General features: G+C 42.1%; 1 long non-coding RNA gene and 1 pseudogene across 2 annotated transcripts in view; one reads left to right on the forward strand and one right to left on the reverse strand.

The window, feature by feature from the left end:
• The window catches only part of LOC309546218, a 1099142-nt gene that overhangs the window by 475979 nt on the left and 603190 nt on the right, over positions 1-19973 (reverse strand). The window lies entirely within an intron of this gene.
• LOC309546217 (transcription elongation factor A protein 3-like) overlaps positions 1-19973 on the forward strand; it is a 128659-nt pseudogene that overhangs the window by 98115 nt on the left and 10571 nt on the right. Inside the window, exons 13-15 of the transcript XR_014226161.1 lie at positions 601-672; positions 3167-3309; positions 16365-16511. The product of XR_014226161.1 is annotated as a transcription elongation factor A protein 3-like (transcript). The remainder of the gene's footprint in view (positions 1-600; positions 673-3166; positions 3310-16364; positions 16512-19973) is intronic.

The following is a 19973-nucleotide window of genomic DNA, read 5'->3' on the forward strand; positions in this document are numbered from 1 at the left end:
CCCTTCTCTATGCTATCCAAAATGTAAAAAAAAAAAAAAAAAAAAATACAGATATACTTTAAAATATGACTAAAGGCAAAACGTTTTTTTTTTATTTTGGATAGAGTAGAGATAGATTAGCAAACCTGTCAGTTTTTATTGTTGTTTGTGCCCCTGTTAGGGAGATTCCCCCTGTCTAAAGTGAAAGTAAAAGAAAATCCCAAAATTTTAGGTTGCTCCCAGAAATGTAATAGAAGGGGGGAAATGTTCCAATAGGGACACTAGTTCTTGTGACCTGGGGGGGGTCCCCAACAAATCCCCTTAATTTGCAGGGATTTCCTCTCACTACCCGTTTGGCTATGAGACAGGAAGTACAGGAAAATATCTGCAATGGGACAGAGATGTTAAAAAAACAAAAAATCTGGCGGGTTACTACCCTCCCTTTCTATAGCCAAAATGAAAAAAAAAAAAATTGCCTATAGATCTACTACTATAAAGCTTTGCTAGTAAAGGAGGTCCATCAAATGTATACTCTTTGGAAAATCACCCCAAAAGTGGAAGACAGTTTCATAGTAACAAAATGGGGTATCCTAAATACTTATTTCCCATCTTTCCTTCTAGGTGACTATATAGAGTATGACGCAAACTGTGACAGGCTTGCATGGGAAATAGAAGAATATATCCTTTGGAAATGTGAATATGATTTTTATTTCTGTTCAAGGAGAGCTCTGATCATGATAAAAATTAAATGGTATCACATTTTTTGCACCTGCATTCAGTGGTGTATTTTGATTTTGTGCTGCCCTAGGCAAGACTAAAACTGGGTGCCCCTCCTCCCCCTTCTATGTAAAATTGCCCCACCCCTTCCTGTTTAACCGATGTGACTCCCTCCAAAATTGAAGGACTACAAGTCCCAGCAAGAACCCCTGAGATCTCATGGGGGGGGGGGTGAGAGGGGGTGGAAGAGAGAGGGGGTGGGTAAGGGAGGCTGAGGGGGGATGAGAGAGAGAAAGGGGGGTGGGAGAAACAGAGACAGAGAGAAGGTGGTGGGAGAGAGAGAGAGAGAGAGAGAGAGAGAGAGAGAGAGAGGGGGGGGCATGGGAGAGAGAGAGACAGGGGGGGTGGGAGAGAGAGAGGGGGTGGTGGAAGAGAGAGAGAGAGGGTGGGGGGAATGAGAGAGAAAGAGGGAGGATGAGAGAGAGAGAAAGGGGATGGGAGAAAGAGAGAGGGAGAAGTTGGTGGGAGAGAGAGGCTGGTGGGAGAGGGAGAGAGAGAGGGTGGTGGGGGAGAGAGAGAGAGAGAGGGGGGTGGGAGAGAGAGAGAGAGAGAGAGAAGGTGGTGGGAGAGAGAGGCTGGTGGGAGAGGGAAAGAGAGTGGGTAGTGGGAAAGAGAGAGAGCCAATAGAGTCTCAGGTGGAGGCGGGGGCGGCTATTTTTCCACCCCTCTGCAATGTGCCCTCCTAGGCCTGGCCCTTGTTGGCCTAGGCCAAAATACATCACTGCCTGCATTGCATTGCAGTTGTACCTGTTACTGAAGTTTAAAAGTACATATCAGTCAGTTCCCTGCAGCCAAAGAAGGAAGGTCTCAAGTTCTTTATGGGGGGTGTAGTTTATTGCTGGATGGAATTGCATTTTGTGAAGTAAATAGATTGTGGTCTAGAAACCACAGAATCATGGCGCCTTCTGAAGGCCCAAAAGTTTATTCTTTTGCCAATAGCAGACACTGGTCAATGACATGTTTATGATGGAATTTTGTATTGCGTCTGCATTTGTCCTTTGAAGTTCTTATGTCACCCCAACTTTGCCGAATATCTTTCTAGCTGGGCAAGAATGGACTCACACAGCTTTAATATACATTATGTCCTTAATTTTTTTATGATAGATAAGCGGTAAATACATATGCAGAAAAAACAGGCAACTGTGCATATCTAACAGTCACAACCTACTGTGAAATCTTCCAAAAATGACAAACCATTAATCATATAAACTATAATGTCCCAAACAATGAAAGAGTATTCCAAAAAAAACTACAATAAACTATCTTCTCCCAAAGTAAATCCACATTCTTCTCATTTAAAAGACAACAAAACCAAACAACAAAAAAGGTAATATATTGCAGTTTACAGTACTAAGATGTACTGGCTGCATTTCTTTTTTTTTTCAAGCTATTTTTAGCAAATACAGAAAAAATATCTTGCCAGAAATGCAATGTCCTTTTCTCTTCCTTTAGTGACATACAGTATATCTGCTCGGTATGACCTCTTCATCAGGTGTGCTTCCCTTTAATAGAATGTTGTTTCCATATACGGTAAACTGAAAAATAAACCACGTATTATATAAAACCATTATACTAAAAGCCCCAGTACACACTATGAATTGCACAGGAACGTGCTGTGCATTCCTGTGCAATGTACATGCAATTCAGTATGGTGCAATTTCAGCCCATTCATTTTGAATGGGCTGAAATCTGACTGCATCGCACCAAAAGTAGTGCACTACTCTTGGAAACTCACTGCAACTTTTGTACTATATTATGATCCCGTCCTGGCAAAGGCACTGTGTTTGCGACCTGTGTTTGGGGTGTCATTAACCTAACATTGAAAACTGATGCAGATCGCAACTGCAATGTGTTTTGAATGTGGTACGGAATTCAGGTTTCCCACACCGAGTGTAAACCTAGCCTTATAAAGTTAAAAACATAACAAGTTGCCACTCACATGAATACATGCATAACAACACTATTTCAACAAGCATGAGCAATGAAATCCAAGAGCCTTGAACTGCTCCACCCTCTCATGCAGTTCTTGCACGTCTTGGGATAGACTGCATGACAAGGTTCCAACTTGACGCGTTTCGTCAAACTGACTTCATTAAAACCAAGTCACATAGGAGCTTCTCCTATAGCCATAATGAACAGGAAACTCATCCCAGCATTAGCAATGTACTACATGTGAAAGAAGAATTGTTCAAAGCAAAATTACAAGATGGCTTAGGTTATAATATAGGCACATTTGTCATGACCACCATGTAGTGACATTGGTAGGACTATTGAGCAGTCATCATAGTCCTCTTATACAGTGTGGATTATGTGCTTCTTATACTGTCTTTGCTTGATGTTGTTTTGTTTGGAAAAGCTTGATTATGCATCCTTTTGTCGCTTTCCATGACATTCTCACTTATATATAGAGAAATAAAGGCTACAGATATGAAATACAGAAACAGAATTCGGAGTCGAATTAGTAATTTAAAGGATCCAAAGAATCCCTCTCTGAGAAGAAATGTCCTGTGTGGCAATGTATCGACACAGAGAATTGCAACTATGACAGCTGAGGTAACCAGATCTTACAAGTACATTGTTTTGTGGACCATATATTATTCTTACGAGATGGATATTTTTAAGATGTCCAAAGAATAGTGATCAGAGTGTACAAATATGATACATAAACAAGGTTTTCATTCAAGATGAAAACTCATTGCTAGTATGATAAAATATGGGTGTTTGTACTAAAAATAGTTACAACTATATTCACGTATTGAAAATTTACTGTTAGTATAATAACCTGTCAGTTTCCTTATTCTTTATTTTTCACATATTACAGCAATGTGTTGGACAGTGGTTTACAGGATACAAAGAACTGGTACCTGCCCCTAAATAACGCTACAAAATTCAGGGTCATTTTGGACAGGAAACCATTTGGAATGGGAAAGCACAAAGAGGACACCACCAAGAGCATGGCAGAACATACAAATCCCATGCAAATAGTGTACATGCTGGGATACAAACCTAGGACCCCCACACTTTAAGCAAGAATGCTACCAACATGGATGTTACATGCCATCAAATAACTGATGTCTTCGGGTAAACCTACAGGCCTTTTATAGTACATCCTAGAAGAGGTGTAGGCAACTATTGAGAGGCGGAGATCTACCTCAACAACATTAAAGAGATCAACTGTCACCAGGGTCCGGCACCTGTTTTTTTTTTTTTTTAAGAAATTAACTAGCAAGTCCTAACTAAATAGTAAGAAAAACTTAGGGCAGGGAACAGGGTCAGTAGGACAGTGGATGGTATCTGTAGGGTAGAGGTTGGTGTCAGCAGGACAGTGGATTGAGTAAGTGTTTTTTTTAAAACATTTTTACATTATTTTTACAATTTTATTTTTTAATTATTTTTCACAATTTTATTTTTTATTATTTTTTACATTTTTTTAGCAGCTCTGTTGGGGGGCTTTGGTGAAATATCAGGGGTCTAAACAGACCCCTGATATCTCATTTTTGAGCCAGAGAAAACAGATTAAAGACACAGTCCTTAATCTCCATCTCTGCAGCCTCAGCTGCACAGAATGAATGAAAGGGAAGACATTTTCAGTCTTTCTGTTCATTCACAAACTGAAGCATAGTAAACACAGTTTGCCATGCTGCAGTTATGAATAAACACAGTGGGTGATTGGTACAGATCTACCTGTCACCTTTCCCCAGGATCGATGGGGTGCCCAACCCCCATCGTAGAATGACCCTCCTCAAGCTTTTTGGAAAAAAAAAAAAAAGAATGACCCTCGTGATGCTGGCCCACACTGAGAATGACTGCCAGTCTCAAAGGTTACTTCTTCAGTGATCGCTGTAACAACTTTACATTGCGACTGTATAACATTTTGCTGCCAACTATAGTTGCAATGTTACTAGAGATCAAAGGTGTGTTTTTGATCTGCCTATAATTTCAGTTGAAACTAATTCTGTCAGTTTAAAACCTTATAAACTGCATTTGGTTCTCATCATCTAATTTTTATAACATTTACAGTATATGCACACATATTTTAAAATAACTCATTAATTTTACTTTTTAACGTTTCTTAATTAGCCATTAGTAAATAACTTTATAATACTTTATATCAGAAACTTAAAGTGAGTTTAAAGTGTTTCACTGGATCTTTTGCCAAAAGGTTCAAGTATGCACAGCATTTTTGCACAGTATGGTTTACTTACCTTAGAGCAGGGGTGTCAAAAAATGAATGAAATCACTGTTCAAACCACACATGTCGCCATTCCATGGGTGTGTGCAATTTTAAACCATAATATGTTGGGTATCTATTTACTCGGCGTGACATCATCTTTCACCATATACAAAAAATGGGCTAACTTTACTGTTTAGTTTTTTTTTAAATGCAGTGAAATGTAATTTTTCCAAAAAAATGGCGTTTTAAAGACCGCTGCGCAAATACCGCGTGACAAAAAATATTGCAATGACCCCTATTTTATTCTCCAGAGTCTTTGCTAAAAAAAAATATATATATATATATATAATGTTTGGGGCTTCTAAGTAATTTTCTAGGAAAAAATACTGATTTTAACTTTTAAACAAAAAGTGTCAGAAATAGTCCTGCGGCTGAAGTGGTTAAAAGTCAGCAGCTACACTTTTTGTAGCTGCTGACTTTTAATAAACACAAAAACGGGTGGAACTCCACTGTAGGGAGTCTTCATCCTGGCACCCGGTACTTAAAGCGGAGTTTCACCAAAAAGTGGAACTTCCACTCATTTGCTTCCTCCCCCCCTCCGGTGCCACATTTGGCACCTTTTGGGGGGGGGGGAGGGGGCAACACGTATCTGTTTTTGACAGGTACCCTTCCCCACTTCCGGGAGACGGCTCCCCTTGGAGGGGGAAGCTGGAAGACCGCTTTAAAGTGGATGTAAACCCTCACATATACCCAGCGCCTCAGATGATACACAGAGATTAAACAAAAAAGTTTTATTTTTATATCTGCTGTCTTCAGCTTTATATATTCTTTAAAATTGCACATCTTGTTAGAAATATTCTCATCCTGTTCAGCACTGGGAGTGTTGTGTTGGTATACACTGTGTGACTGCTGATTGGAGGAAAGTCACACACCCCCCACTCCACATAGGCAGAGGAAGGAAGGAAGAAATGTGCCGTGAATAGATCAGCTCTCTGCTAATCTATTTATAGCACCCTCCCGACACAAAATTCAGCCTGGTTTTATTTTAGTTGATGGAGAACTTGTCAGAAGTTATCATGCTGATAACAGAGGAACGGAGCAGGAGAAAGCTACTATGGGACTTAGGGCTTTGGAGAGAAATAAGAAAACACTGCAGATATATGTGCCTAGGTCAAATTTCATGAATCAGGTTTACATCCACTTTAACCTCCCTGGCGGTATGATTCTTTTGGATTTTAGGTGCTGAAAGCGGTACAATTATTTTGCATGTAATTCTTGTGAATGAGCAGCCCAAACCAACTGTATACATTTATTATATATATTATATATATATGTATGTATACATATATTATGTATACATTTATTATATATATTATATATATGTATGTATACATATATTATGTATACATATATTATATATATATATATATACATATATATATATATATATATATATATATATATATATATATATATATATATATACAGTGGGTACGGAAAGTATTCAGACCCCCTTAAATTTTTCACTCTTTGTTATATTGCAGCCATTTGCTAAAATCATTTAAGTTCATTCTTCTGCCTCATGAATGTACACATAGCACCCCATACTGACAGTAAAACACAGAATTGTTGACATTGTTGCAGATTTATTAAAAAAGAAAAACTGAAATATCACATGGTCCTAAGTATTCAGACCCTTTGCTGTGACACTCATATATTTAACTCAGGTGCTTTCCATTTCTTCTGATCATCCTTGAGATGGTTCTACACCTTCATTTGAGTCCAGCTGTGTTTGATTATACTGATTGGACTTGATTAGGAAAGCCACACACCTGTCTATATAAGACCTTCCAGATCACAATGCATGTCAGAGCAAATGAGAATCATGAGGTCAAAGGAACTGCCTGAAGAGCTCAGAGACAGAATTGTGGCAAGGCACAGATCTGGCCAAGGTTACAAAAAGATTTCTGCTGCACTTAAGGTTCCTAAGAGCACAGTGGCCTCCATAATCCTCAAATGGAAGACGTTTGGGACGACCAGAACCCTTCCTAGAGCTGGCCGTCCGGCCAAACTGAGCTATCGGGGGAGAAGAGCCTTGGTGAGAGAGGTAAAGAAGAACCCAAAGATCACTGTGGCTGAGCTCCAGAGATGCAGTCAGGAGATGGGAGAAAGTTGTAGAAAGTCAACCATCACTGCAGCCCTCCACCAGTTGGGGCTTTATGGCAGAGTGGCCCGACGGAAGCCTCTCCTCAGTGTAAGACACATGAAAGCCCGCATGGAGTTTGCTAAAAAACACCTGAAGAACTCCAAGATGGTGAGAAATAAGATTCTCTGGTCTGATGAGACCAAAATAGAACTTTTTGGCCTTAATTCTAAGCGGTATGTGTGGAGAAAACCAGGCACTGCTCATCACCTGTCCAATACAGTCCCAACAGTGAAGCATGGTGGTGGCAGCATCATGCTGTGGGGGTGTTTTTCAGCTGCAGGGACAGGACGACTGGTTGCAATCGAGGGAAAGATGAATGCGGCCAAGTACAGGGATATCCTGGACAAAAACCTTCTCCAGAGTGCTCTGGACCTCAGACTTGGCCGAAGGTTTACAGACAATGACCCTAAGCACACAGCAAAAATAACGAAGGAGTGGCTTCACAACAACTCCGTGACTGTTCTTGAATGGCCCAGCCAGAGCCCTGACTTAAACCCAATTGAGCATCTCTGGAGAGACCTAAAAATGGCTGTCCACCAACGTTTACCATCCAACCTGACAGAACTGGAGAGGATCTGCAAGGAGGAATGGCAGAGGATCCCCAAATCCAGGTGTGAAAGACTTGTTGCATCTTTCCCAAAAAGACTCCTGGCTGTATTAGATCAAAAGGGGGCTTCTACTAAATACTGAGCAAAGGGTCTGAATACTTAGGACCATGTGATATTTCAGTTTTTCTTTTTTAATAAATCTGAAACAATGTCAACAATTCTGTGTTTTTCTGTCAGTATGGGGTGCTATGTGTACATTCATGAGGAAGAAGAATGAACTTAAATGATTTTAGCAAATGGCTGCAATATAACAAAGAGTGAAAAATTTAAGGGGGTCTGAATACTTTCCGTACCCACTGTATATATATATATATATATATATATAATGTATACAGTTGGTTTGGGCTGCTCATTCACAAGAATTACGTATATATATATATATATATATATATATATATATATATATATGTATGCGTGTATATATATATATATATATATATATATATATATATATATATATATATATATATATATATACAGTGGGTACGGAAAGTATTCAGACCCACTTAAATTTTTCACTCTTTGTTATATTGCAGCCATTTGCTAAAATCATTTAAGTTCATTCTTCTTCCTCATGAATGTACACATAGCACCCCATTCTGACAGAAAAACACAGAATTGTTGACATTGTTGCAGATTTATTAAAAAAGAAAAACTGAAATATCACATGGTCCTAAATATTCAGACCCTTTGCTCAGTATTATAGTATAGTAGAAGCCCCCTTTTGATCTAATACAGCCAGGAGTCTTTTTGGGAAAGATGCAACAAGTCTTTCACACCTGGATTTGGGGATCCTCTGCCATTCCTCCTTGCAGATCCTCTCCAGTTCTGTCAGGTTGGATGGTAAACGTTGGTGGACAGCCATTTTTAGTTCTCTCCAGAGATGCTCAATTGGGTTTAAGTCAGGGCTCTGGCTGGGCCATTCAAGAACAGTCACGGAGTTGTTGTGAAGCCACTCCTTCGTTATTTTAGCTGTGTGCTTAGGGTCATTGTCTTGTTGGAAGGTAAACCTTTGGCCCAGTCTGAGGTCCAGAGCACTCTGGAGAAGGTTTTTGTCCAGGATATCCCTGTACTTGGCCACATTCATCTTTCCCTCGATTGCAACCAGTCGTCCTGTCCCTGCAGCTGAAAAACACCCCCACAGCATGATGCTGCCACCACCATGCTTCACTGTTGGGACTGTATTGGACAGGTGATGAGCAGTGCCTGGTTTTCTCCACACATACCGCTTAGAATTAAGGCCAAAAAGTTCTATTTTGGTCTCATCAGACCAGAGAATCTTATTTCTCACCATCTTGTAGTCCTTCAGGTGTTTTTTTAGCAAACTCCATGCGGGCTTTCATGTGTCTTACACTGAGGAGAGGCTTCCATCGGGCCACTCTGCCATAAAGCCCCGACTGGTGGAGGGCTGCAGTGATGGTTGACTTTCTACAACTTTCTCCCATCTCCTGACTACATCTCTGGAGCTCAGCCACAGTGATCTTTGGGTTCTTCTTTACCTCTCTCACCAAGGCTCTTCTCCCCCGATAGCTCAGTTTGGACGGACGGCCAGCTCTAGGAAGGGTTCTGGTTGTCCCAAACGTCTTCCATTTGAGGATTATGGAGGCCACTGTGCTCTTAGGAACCTTAAGTGCAGCAGAAATCTTTTTGTAACCTTGGCCAGATCTGTGCCTTGCCACAATTCTGTCTCTGAGCTCTTCAGGCAGTTCCTTTGACCTCATGATTCTCATTTGCTCTGACATGCATTGTGATCTGGAAGGTCTTATATAGACAGGTGTGTGGCTTTCCTAATCAAGTCCAATCAGTATAATCAAACACAGCTGGACTCAAATGAAGGTGTAGAACCATCTCAAGGATGATCAGAAGAAATGGAAAGCACCTGAGTTAAATATATGAGTGTCACAGCAAAGGGTCTGAATACTTAGGACCATGTGATATTTCAGTTTTTCTTTTTTTAATAAATCTGCAACAATGTCAACAATTCTGTGTTTCTGTGTTTTTCTGTCAGTATGGGGTGCTATGTGTACATTCATGAGGAAGAACAATGAACTTAAATGATTTTAGCAAATGGCTGCAATATAACAAAGAGTGAAAAATTTAAGGGGGTCTGAATACATTCCGTACCCACTGTATATATATATATATATATATACAGTGGGTACGGAAAGTATTCAGACCCCCTTAAATTTTTCACTCTTTGTTATATTGCAGCCATTTGCTAAAATCATTTAAGTTCATTCTTCTTCCTCATGAATGTACACATAGCACCCCATACTGACAGAAAAACACAGAATTGTTGACATTGTTGCAGATTTATTAAAAAAGAAAAACTGAAATATCACATGGTCCTAAGTATTCAGACCCTTTGCTGTGACACTCATATATTTAACTCAGGTGCTTTTCATTTCTTCTGATCATCCTTGAGATGGTTCTACACCTTCATTTGAGTCCAGCTGTGTTTGATTATACTGATTGGACTTGATTAGGAAAGCCACACACCTGTCTATATAAGACCTTCCAGATCACAATGCATGTCAGAGCAAATGAGAATCATGAGGTCAAAGGAACTGCCTGAAGAGCTCAGAGACAGAATTGTGGCAAGGCACAGATCTGGCCAAGGTTACAAAAAGATTTCTGCTGCACTTAAGGTTCCTAAGAGCACAGTGGCCTCCATAATCCTCAAATGGAAGACGTTTGGGACAACCAGAACCCTTCCTAGAGCTGGCCGTCCGGCCAAACTGAGCTATCGGGGGAGAAGAGCCTTGGTGAGAGAGGTAAAGAAGAACCCAAAGATCACTGTGGCTGAGCTCCAGAGATGCAGTCAGTAGATGGGAGAAAGTTGTAGAAAGTCAATCATCACTGCAGCCCTCCACCAGTCGGGGCTTTATGGCAGAGTGGCCCGACGGAAGCCTCTCCTCAGTGTAAGACACATGAAAGCCCGCATGGAGTTTGCTAAAAAAACACCTGAAGGACTCCAAGATGGTGAGAAATAAGATTCTCTGGTCTGATGAGACCAAAATAGAACTTTTTGGCCTTAATTCTAAGTGGTATGTGTGGAGAAAACAAGGCACTGCTCATCACCTATCCAATACAGTCCCAACAGTGAAGCATGGTGGTGGCAGCATCATGCTGTGGGGGTGTTTTTCAGCTGCAGGGACAGGACGACTGGTTGCAATTGAGGGAAAGATGAATGCGGCCAAGTACAGGGATATCCTGGACAAAAACCTTCTCCAGAGTGCTCTGGACCTCAGACTGGGCCGAAGGTTTACCTTCTAACAAGACAATGACCCTAAGCACACAGCTAAAATAACGAAGGAGTGGCTTCTCAACAAGTACGTGACTGTTCTTGAATGGCCCAGCCAGAGCCCTGACTTAAACCCAATTGAGCATCTCTGGAGAGACCTAAAAATGGCTGTCCACCAACGTTTACCATCCAACCTGACAGAACTGGAGAGGATCTGCAAGGAGGAATGGCAGAGGATCCCCAAATCCAGGTGTGAAAGACTTGTTGCATGTTTCCCAAAAAGACTCCTGGCTGTATTAGATCAAAAGGGGGCTTCTACTAAATACTGAGCAAAGGGTCTGAATACTTAGGACCATGTGATATTTCAGTTTTTCTTTTTTAATAAATCTGCAACAATGTCAACAATTCTGTGTTTTTCTGTCAGTATGGGGTGCTATGTGTACATTCATGAGGAAGAAGAATGAACTTAAATGATTTTAGCAAATGGCTGCAATATAACAAAGAGTGAAAAATTTAAGGGGGTCTGAATACTTTCCGTACCCACTGTATATATATATACATAAAAGTACAGTAAAACTGCAGGAAAGGGCACTGGGGGGCAATGTAATGTGAATTTATTTTATTTTGAATGGTATCAGTGTGTTTGGTGTGTTTTACATTTGAATTTGCCGCCGGTTCCACCCCCCGGCGGACGTCACGTCGCCGGAGACGGAAGCCGGGGCTCGCAGACGATCAGGAGGAAGCTCCGCCGCCGCATACCGCCCGCATTCTTCGCTGGATCCCGGAGAAAAGGTAAGTAAAACCTCTACCAGGATCCAGCGATCTTCCTAGCGCTACCCCGAGTGTGGCTCGGGGTTACCGCTTTTGGCTCTAAAATCTAACCCCGAGTCACGCTCGGGAATACCGCTAGGAAGGTTAAGCCTAGTACACATGGGCCGAATATCGGTTCAATAGAAACCGGCTGACATTCGGCCTGTGTGTACGGCAGCCTATCCAACAGAAGCCAGCTGTTCAGCCGGCTTCTGTCGAAGGCTCATGACCGAAAAATGACTGCAGACCGGCTCCCGACCAGCGTTCTCAGCCAATGGCTAAGAGCGCTGACCAGAGTATTTTGGATTTTGGCGGGGGGGGGGGGGGGGTCATCTCCCTGTCAGAACACAAAAGCTCAGCAGAGGAGATTGTTGTACTAACATCGGATTGTTAGTACAGCGGCTCTGACCTGAACTGTCTGTTTTTTTCGTTCAAAAAAAAAAAAAAGCTTTTGTGTATGAAGCCTTACTCCTGGCATGTGTAAGATGTTGCATGTGCAGTTTTCAATTCATAAACACTGCTGGCAGGCAGGGGAAAAAGTTATATTTCAGAAAAGACATACAGTGTCTACCATATATACGGTACATCTATATGCTAGCAGTTTTTTACTTTTCACATTTAATTCCCCTTTAATTTTAACATTAAACAGGAAAAATTGTGGGATAAAATTTGTCATTTTTATATATAGTAAAACCAATTATGTTTAAACTATCATTAGATAGCTTTAAAATAAATAGAAAATAAGCACAATATATAACTTTCTAATTTCTAAATGTAATAAGGATTTTAAGCGAATCAAATCCCAGGTTCCTTTTATGCTATCTTCTGTCAGTTTGTTAATACTGAGAAGTACTATAAATGACCAAACAAAAGCAGTTCTCTGAAAAAACACAATTATGATATCATATCAGGTAGATAAAATAATATAATATAAACTGCAACAGCCGTATCTACAATAAAAATCTAATTAGTATTTTCAGCCTTGGGAGAGCTCATTAATCATTCTCCCCTGGCCGTCTGGCAGAAAACTCGAGGAAAAATTTTGTATGCTACTGAAAACAAAAAAAAAAAAGGTTGCTGCCATAGTGTGATACAATATTTCATAAAGCAAAGCAAATAAAGTAAAATATACAGTATAGAATAACAACATAAGATGTGCCTTTCATGGTCTGAAAGTGTGAAAGAGGGTATCTAAAAAAAAAAAAAAACAGTGACCGAAATCTCACAATAACCATCATTTTGTCCAGCATAAGATGCCAACATCTTGGTCTCATTTAGAGCCCTGCTGTCATTTTTTATTTTTTTTTTTTTTACTTAGAAGGCCAATGCCCCCTTTTGGACAGTGCTTACATTTTCAGATCCTATCTTCCCCATTCAGGCCATGACATGTGATTCTTACATCCTAGTTGGTGACTCAATATATACAGTATATAGCTGAATTCCATGCAAACCGCTAAATACACAGATACAATACATACAGTATCTCACAAAAGTGAGGACACCCCTCACATTTTTATAAATATTTTATTATACCTTTTCATGGGACAACACATGAGTGTACACCTTCTATAACAGTGTCAATTTGCTGTCCCTTCAGCAAATTGACACTTTGCTACTTTACATTGTAGCAAAGTGTCATTTCTTCAGTGTTGTCACATAAAAAGATATAATAAAATATTTACAAAAATGTGAGGGGTGTACCCACTTTTGTGAGATACTGTATAAGGGAGCTGTTTTATCCATCAAAGGATTTGTATCTCTGTCCATCTATTCCTGAGATTTACACAGGTCTGCCCTACAGAAACTGCGTAGTGCCTAGAAGGGCCTAGAAGGGAAGGGGACTTGATCTTTCTTTGTTACAATTTTACTTTAATATACAAGTCTCCTCCCCGACTAATACCACCCTGTGACTGGACAGTGAATGAACAAGCAGCACACTGACTGCTTCATCCTTATGTCATTGCTCTCCTATCAGCATGGCTCCTCGTATTGCAGCACACCCAAAGGCTCCTAGGGCTGCTTACCCTTCCTTCCCATCCCATCCTGAACTGAGCTCTAATATACACTCACCGGCCACTTTATTAGCTACACCTTGCTAGTACTGGGCTGGACCCCCTTTTGCCTTCAGAACTGCCTTTAATTCTTCGTGACATTGATTCAACAAGGTTTTGGAAACATTCCTCAGAGATTTTGGTCCATATTGATATGATAGCATCACGCAGTTGCTGCAGATTTGTCGGCTGCACATCCATGATGCAAATCTCCCATTCCACCACATCTTAAAGGTGCTCTATTGGATTGAGATCTGGTGACCGTGGAGCTCATAGGAGAACGGTGACCTCATTGTCATGTTCAAGAAACCAGTGGTGAGATGATGTAAGCTTTGTGACATGGTGCATTATCCTGCTGGAAGGAGCCATCAAAAGATGGGTTCACTGTAGTCATAAAGGGATGGACATGGTCAGCAACAATACTCAGGTAGGCTGTGGCGCTTAACCACTTGCCGTCTGCTCACTAGAGCTCTACTGCGGCAAAGTGGCTGTTGTAGGTCTGACGACGTAGACCTACGTCGGCAGACACTCCCCCTTCTTGGGGGCGCGCTCCCGCTGTATTCAGTCACAGCGGGAGTCGGGCCAGGGGAGGAGCAGCGGCGATCATCGGGGAATCGAATCTGGAGATCCGCCCGCTTGTGTAAACAGAGCGGGCGGATCTCCTAAGTGACAGGCAGGGTTAGATTGCAGGGTTCAGCATAGCTGAACCCTGGATCTGTCCTTGTGTCACTCAGTCACCTCCCCCCACACACGTCAGTAAGCACAAGGCATACATTAACCCCTCCCTCTCCAATAAAATTAACCCCTTCCCTGCCAGTGTCATTTTTACAGTAACAGTGCATATTTATAGCACTGATTACTGTAGTAATGTCATTGGTAACCCCAAAAGTGTCAAAAATATCAATCAAGGGTCCGATCTGTCCGCCGCAATGTCGCAGTCCCGCAAAAAAAATCGCAGATGGCCGCCATTACTCGTTAAAAAAAACCCACCAAAAACGACAGAAATCTTTCCCTTAGTTAGTAAATGCAATAACTTTTGCGCAAACCAATCAAAATACGCTTATTGCGATTTTTTTTTTACCAAAAATATGTAGCGGAAAACAAATTGGCCTAAAATGATAAAAAAAATTTGATTTTTACATTTTTTTGGGGGAATTTCATATAAAAAAATGTGAAAAATATTGTTATTTTTTCAAAATTGTCGCTCTTTTTTTGTTTATAGCGCAAAAAGTAAAAATCGCACAGGTGATAAAATACCACCAAAAGAAAGCTCTGTTTGTGGGAAAAAAAGGACTTACATTTTGTTTGGGTACGGTGTTGCATGACCGCGCAATTGTCAGTTAAAGTTGCACAGTGCCGAATCGCAACAAGTGGCCCAGACGTAAGACAGCAAAATCCTCCGGTGGTAAAGTGGTTAAATAATGCTCAATTGGTACTAAGGGGCTCAAAGTGTGCTAAGCAACTATCCCCCACACCATTACACCACCACCAGCCTGAGCCATTGATACAAGGCAGGATGGATCCATGATTTCATGTTATATACGCCACATTCTGACCCTACCATCTGAATTTTGCAGCTGAAATTGAGACTCATCAGACCAATCAACGTTTTTTCCAAATTTTTTATTGTCCAATGTTGGTAAGCCTGTGCCAATTGTAGCCTCAGTTTCCTGTTCTTAGCTGACAGGAGGGGCACCTGGTGTGGTCTTCTGCTGCTGTAGCCCATCTGCTATAAGGTTCAATGTGTTGTGCATTCAGTGATGGTATTCTGCATACCTTGATTGTAATGAGTGGTTGTTTGAGTTACTGTTGCCTTTCTATCATCTCGAACCAGTCTGCCCATTCTCCTCTGACCTCTGACATCAACAAGACATTTTCCTCCACACAACTGCCTCTCACTGGATATTTTGCCTTTTTCGGACCATTCACTGTAAATCCTAGACATAGTTAAGCGTGAGATCCCAGTAGATCAGCAGCTTTTGAAATATTCAGACCAGCCCTTCTGGCACCAACAACCATGCGAGGTTCAAAATCATTTAAATCCCCTTTCTTCCCCATTCTGATGCTGGGTTTGAACTTCAGCAAGTCATCTTCCCCACGTCTAGATGCCTAAATGCATTGAGTTGCTGCCATGTGATTGGCTGATTAGCAATTTGTGTTACCAAGTAATTGAACAGATGTACCTGATAAAGTGGCCGGTGAGTGTAAAGACTGTACAGTAGAATGCAACAGGCTGATACCCAGTCAAATTAAGGTACTTATACTGTTTTTATTTTAACATATATATGTAATATATAAAGATGTATTAATGAATACAGAGCTGCAATAATTTGTGTAATTTAGATTTGCACAGACTATAGCATTGAGGAATTTTACTTTGCTGGAGTACATTATTTTCACATTGTGGCCTTGTGTTTTTCTTGAGGAACTGTGAATTATTGTTTTCTCCTGACTGTTATACTTCTCCCAAGAAAGCATACTCTAGTAAGTGACTTGGACCACTCTTGAATGACAGGAGATGGCAAGTGAAGAGCTGAAGACGCTCAGGAATACGCTGACACAAGAAGCCATTAGAGAACATCAGATGGCAAAGACTGGAGGAACTCAGACGGACTTGCTTCAATGTGATAAGTGCAAGAAGAAGAACTGCACTTACAACCAGGCATGTCACACTAGATTCATATTATTTCAAATTATTATTGTTGTCATTATGGATAAACTCCAGGCTGCACAAATACTGCTGATAAATAAAATAGAAATATTCTTACAGAGCAACTGTAGGCAATGAGCAAAATCACTGTTGCTCAACTACTTTAGTATTAAAGGAACCTTGTTGCTATACAAAAAAATGACAAGCAAAGCCTACCTGTAAAAGTGGAAGGTAAATTCTCACCTTTCCTGCTGCCTAAAACCACTCAGATCCTGAGAGATCTCCGAGGTCTGCTGGAAAACTGGCCCATTGAGGAATGTTGATCTCACGGGCCCCATGCTGCACTCTGATCCCGAGAGATCTCAGAGGTCTGCTGGGAAACTGGCCCATTGAGGAATGTCGATCTCACGGGCCCCTCACTGCACTCTGATCCCGAGAGATCTCCGAGGTCTGCTGGGAAACTGGCCCATTGAGGAATGTCAATCTCATGGGCCCCTCGCTGCACTCTGTTCCCAAGAGATCTCTGAGGTCTGCTGGGAAACTGGCCCATTGAGGAATGTCGATCTCACGGGCCCCTCGCTGCACTCTGATCCCGAGAGATCTCTGAGGTCTGCTGGGAAACTGGCCCATTGAGGAATGTCAATCTCATGGGCCCCTCGCTGCACTCTGTTCCCAAGAGATCTCTGAGGTCTGCTGGGAAACTGGCCCATTGGGGAATGTCAATGGGCCTGCACTCTGATCCCGAGAGATTTCTGAGGTCTGCTGGGAAACTGGCCCATTAAGGAATGTCAATCTTATGGGCCCCTCACTGCACTCTGATTCAGAGAGACCTCTGAGGTCTGCTGGGAAACTGGCCCATTGAGGAATGTCGATCTCATGGGCCCCTCGCTGCACTCTGATCCCGAGAGATTTCTGAGGTCTGCTGGGAAACTGGCCCATTGAGGAATGTCGATCTCATGGGCCTCTCGCTGCACTCTGATCCCGAGAGATCTCTGAAGTCTGCTGGGAAACTGGCCCATTGAGGAATGTCAATCTCATGGGCCCCTTGCTGCCCTCTGTTCCCAAGAGATCTCTGAGGTCTGCTGGGAAACTGGCCCATTGAGGAATGTCGATCTCACGGGCCCCTCGCTGCACTCTGATCCCGAGAGATCTCTGAGGTCTGCTGGGAAACTGGCCCATTGAGGAATGTCAATCTCATGGGCCCCTCGCTGCACTCTGTTCCCAAGAGATCTCTGAGGTCTGCTGGGAAACTGGCCCATTGAGGAATGTCGATTTCACAGGCCCCTCGCTGCACTCTGATCCCGAGAGATCTCTGAGGTCTGCTGGGAAACTGGCCTATTGAGGAATGTCAATCTCATGGGCCCCTCGCTGCACTCTGTTCCCAAGAGATCTCTGAGGTCTGCTGGGAAACTGGCCCATTGAGGAATGTCGATTTCACGGGCCCCTCGCTGCACTCTGTTCCCAAGAGACCTCTGAGGTCTGCTGGGAAACTGGCCCATTGAGGAATGTCGATCTCATGGGCCTCTCGCTGCACTCAGATCCCGAGAGATCTCTGAGGTCTGCTGGGAAACTGGTCCATTGAGGAATGTCAATCTCATGGGCCTCTCGCTGCACTCTGATACCAAGAGATCTCTGAGGTCTGCTGGGATACTGGCCCATTGAGGAATGTTAATCTCATGGGCTCCTCGCTGCACTCTGATTCTGAGAGATCTCCGAGGTCTGCTGGGAAACTGGCCCATTGAGGAATGTCAATCTTATGGGCCCCTCACTGCACTCTGATTCAGAGAGACCTTCGAGGTCTGCTGGGAAACTGGCCCATTGAGGAATGTCAATCTCATGGGCCCCTCGCTGCACTCTGATCCGAGAGATCTCCGAGGTCTGCTTGGAAACTGGCCCATTGAGGAATGTCAATCTCGTGGGCCCCTCGCTGCACTCTGATCCTGAGAGATCTCTGAGGTCTGCTGGGAAACTGGCCCATTGAGGAATGTCCATCCAATGGGCCCTACGCTGCTTTCAGTTTTCAGTTGAGGTCGGAAGTAGGAACAAATGAGAGCTGTGGGAACCCATAGGCAGGTGGAAAGGTAAGTACCCATTCTTTGCTGAATAATCTTGTAAAGTGACAGCATTGCATTGTAAGAAAATCTATTCAAGTGATCCCTGATTTAATTATTTTACAATCTATAGCACCCGGATTCAGCTAAATGTTTACTTAGTTTCTGGGGAGACTTCACCCTCTGGTTACATGATTCTTCAATGTTCTATATGCCTATATAGCTGCTGGAAGTAATCACATGTGGAAAAATTCGACAGGCTGGTTGTACCCAAGAAAATCGATGGATTGACTTGGGTACAATCAGCCTGCTTATACATGGATTAAAATTCGGCCGGTCCTATGGCAGGCTTAAAGTGGTTATAAACCCACTAAAGTGACTGGCCTCAAGTAATACACAGAGATGAAACAAATCATCCTACATAAGTTGTACCTGTTTATCTACAGCCATCTTTCCCCTAACCTAAATGCATTCAAAGTGCAGAATTTACACAGGACCTCTCAGCTCTGAAAAGCAGCGGGTGGAGAGCTGAAGTTACATCAGTGAAGAAAGCTCTGAAAGCTGATTGGAGGCAAGGGACACACCTCCCTTCACACAGCACATAGTAACAGAGCTAAGGCTGTCAATCAGATGGAGCTCCCTCCCCTGTCACCATTTGTCTTGATGTCAGGAAAACTTCTCAGAAGTGACTTATGCTTATAGCGGAGGAACAAGGCAACAGACAGAAATGACACTTAGTGCTCTGGATTAAGATAATTACAAACTATAGAGCAGGAATCCTCAAACTACGGCCCTCCATCTGTTGTGGAACTACACATCCCATGAGGCATTGTAAAACTCTGACATTCACAAGCATGATGGGAATTCCTGAACAACTGGAGGGCCACAGTTTGAAGACCCCTGCTATAGAGGTATATGCTTTGTTTATATTTCATTCTGACGTTTACAACCACTTTAAGTGTCTTGAAAACTAATCCTTCAGGGTCTTTCTGGTATGAGATTGGTAAAAATGAAATGATGAGTAGGTGTGAAGTTAGACTGCATATCTCATTGATATTCATTTTTTTGATAATTTTATATCAGAATTATCCTGATGCAACCTGGATCCCTAACTTTTGGAGGGGTTTCCTCTTATGTCCTATTTTGTCTATGGGACAGGAAGTGAAGGGAAATCTCCCCAATGGGAGATGGCAAAAAACTCACAGGGGTTATAAACCTTCCTTACTTTACCCGAAAAGAAAAAGGTTTTGCCTTTAGATCTTTTTTTAAGGCCATTCAGGAAAGCAGTAGAGGTTTAGTGAGTGGAGTGGCTAGCTGCAGATAGGGAATACTAGGATGGAAACTGGAGCCCCTTATCAGGTAGGCTCTGGGGTTGATTTACTAAAGGCAAAGATGTAGACTGTGCACTTTGCAAGTGCAGTTG

This window comes from Pelophylax lessonae, assembly GCF_965119305.1.
Source record: "Pelophylax lessonae genome assembly, chromosome: 2".
Classification (NCBI taxonomy): domain Eukaryota; kingdom Metazoa; phylum Chordata; class Amphibia; order Anura; family Ranidae; genus Pelophylax; species Pelophylax lessonae.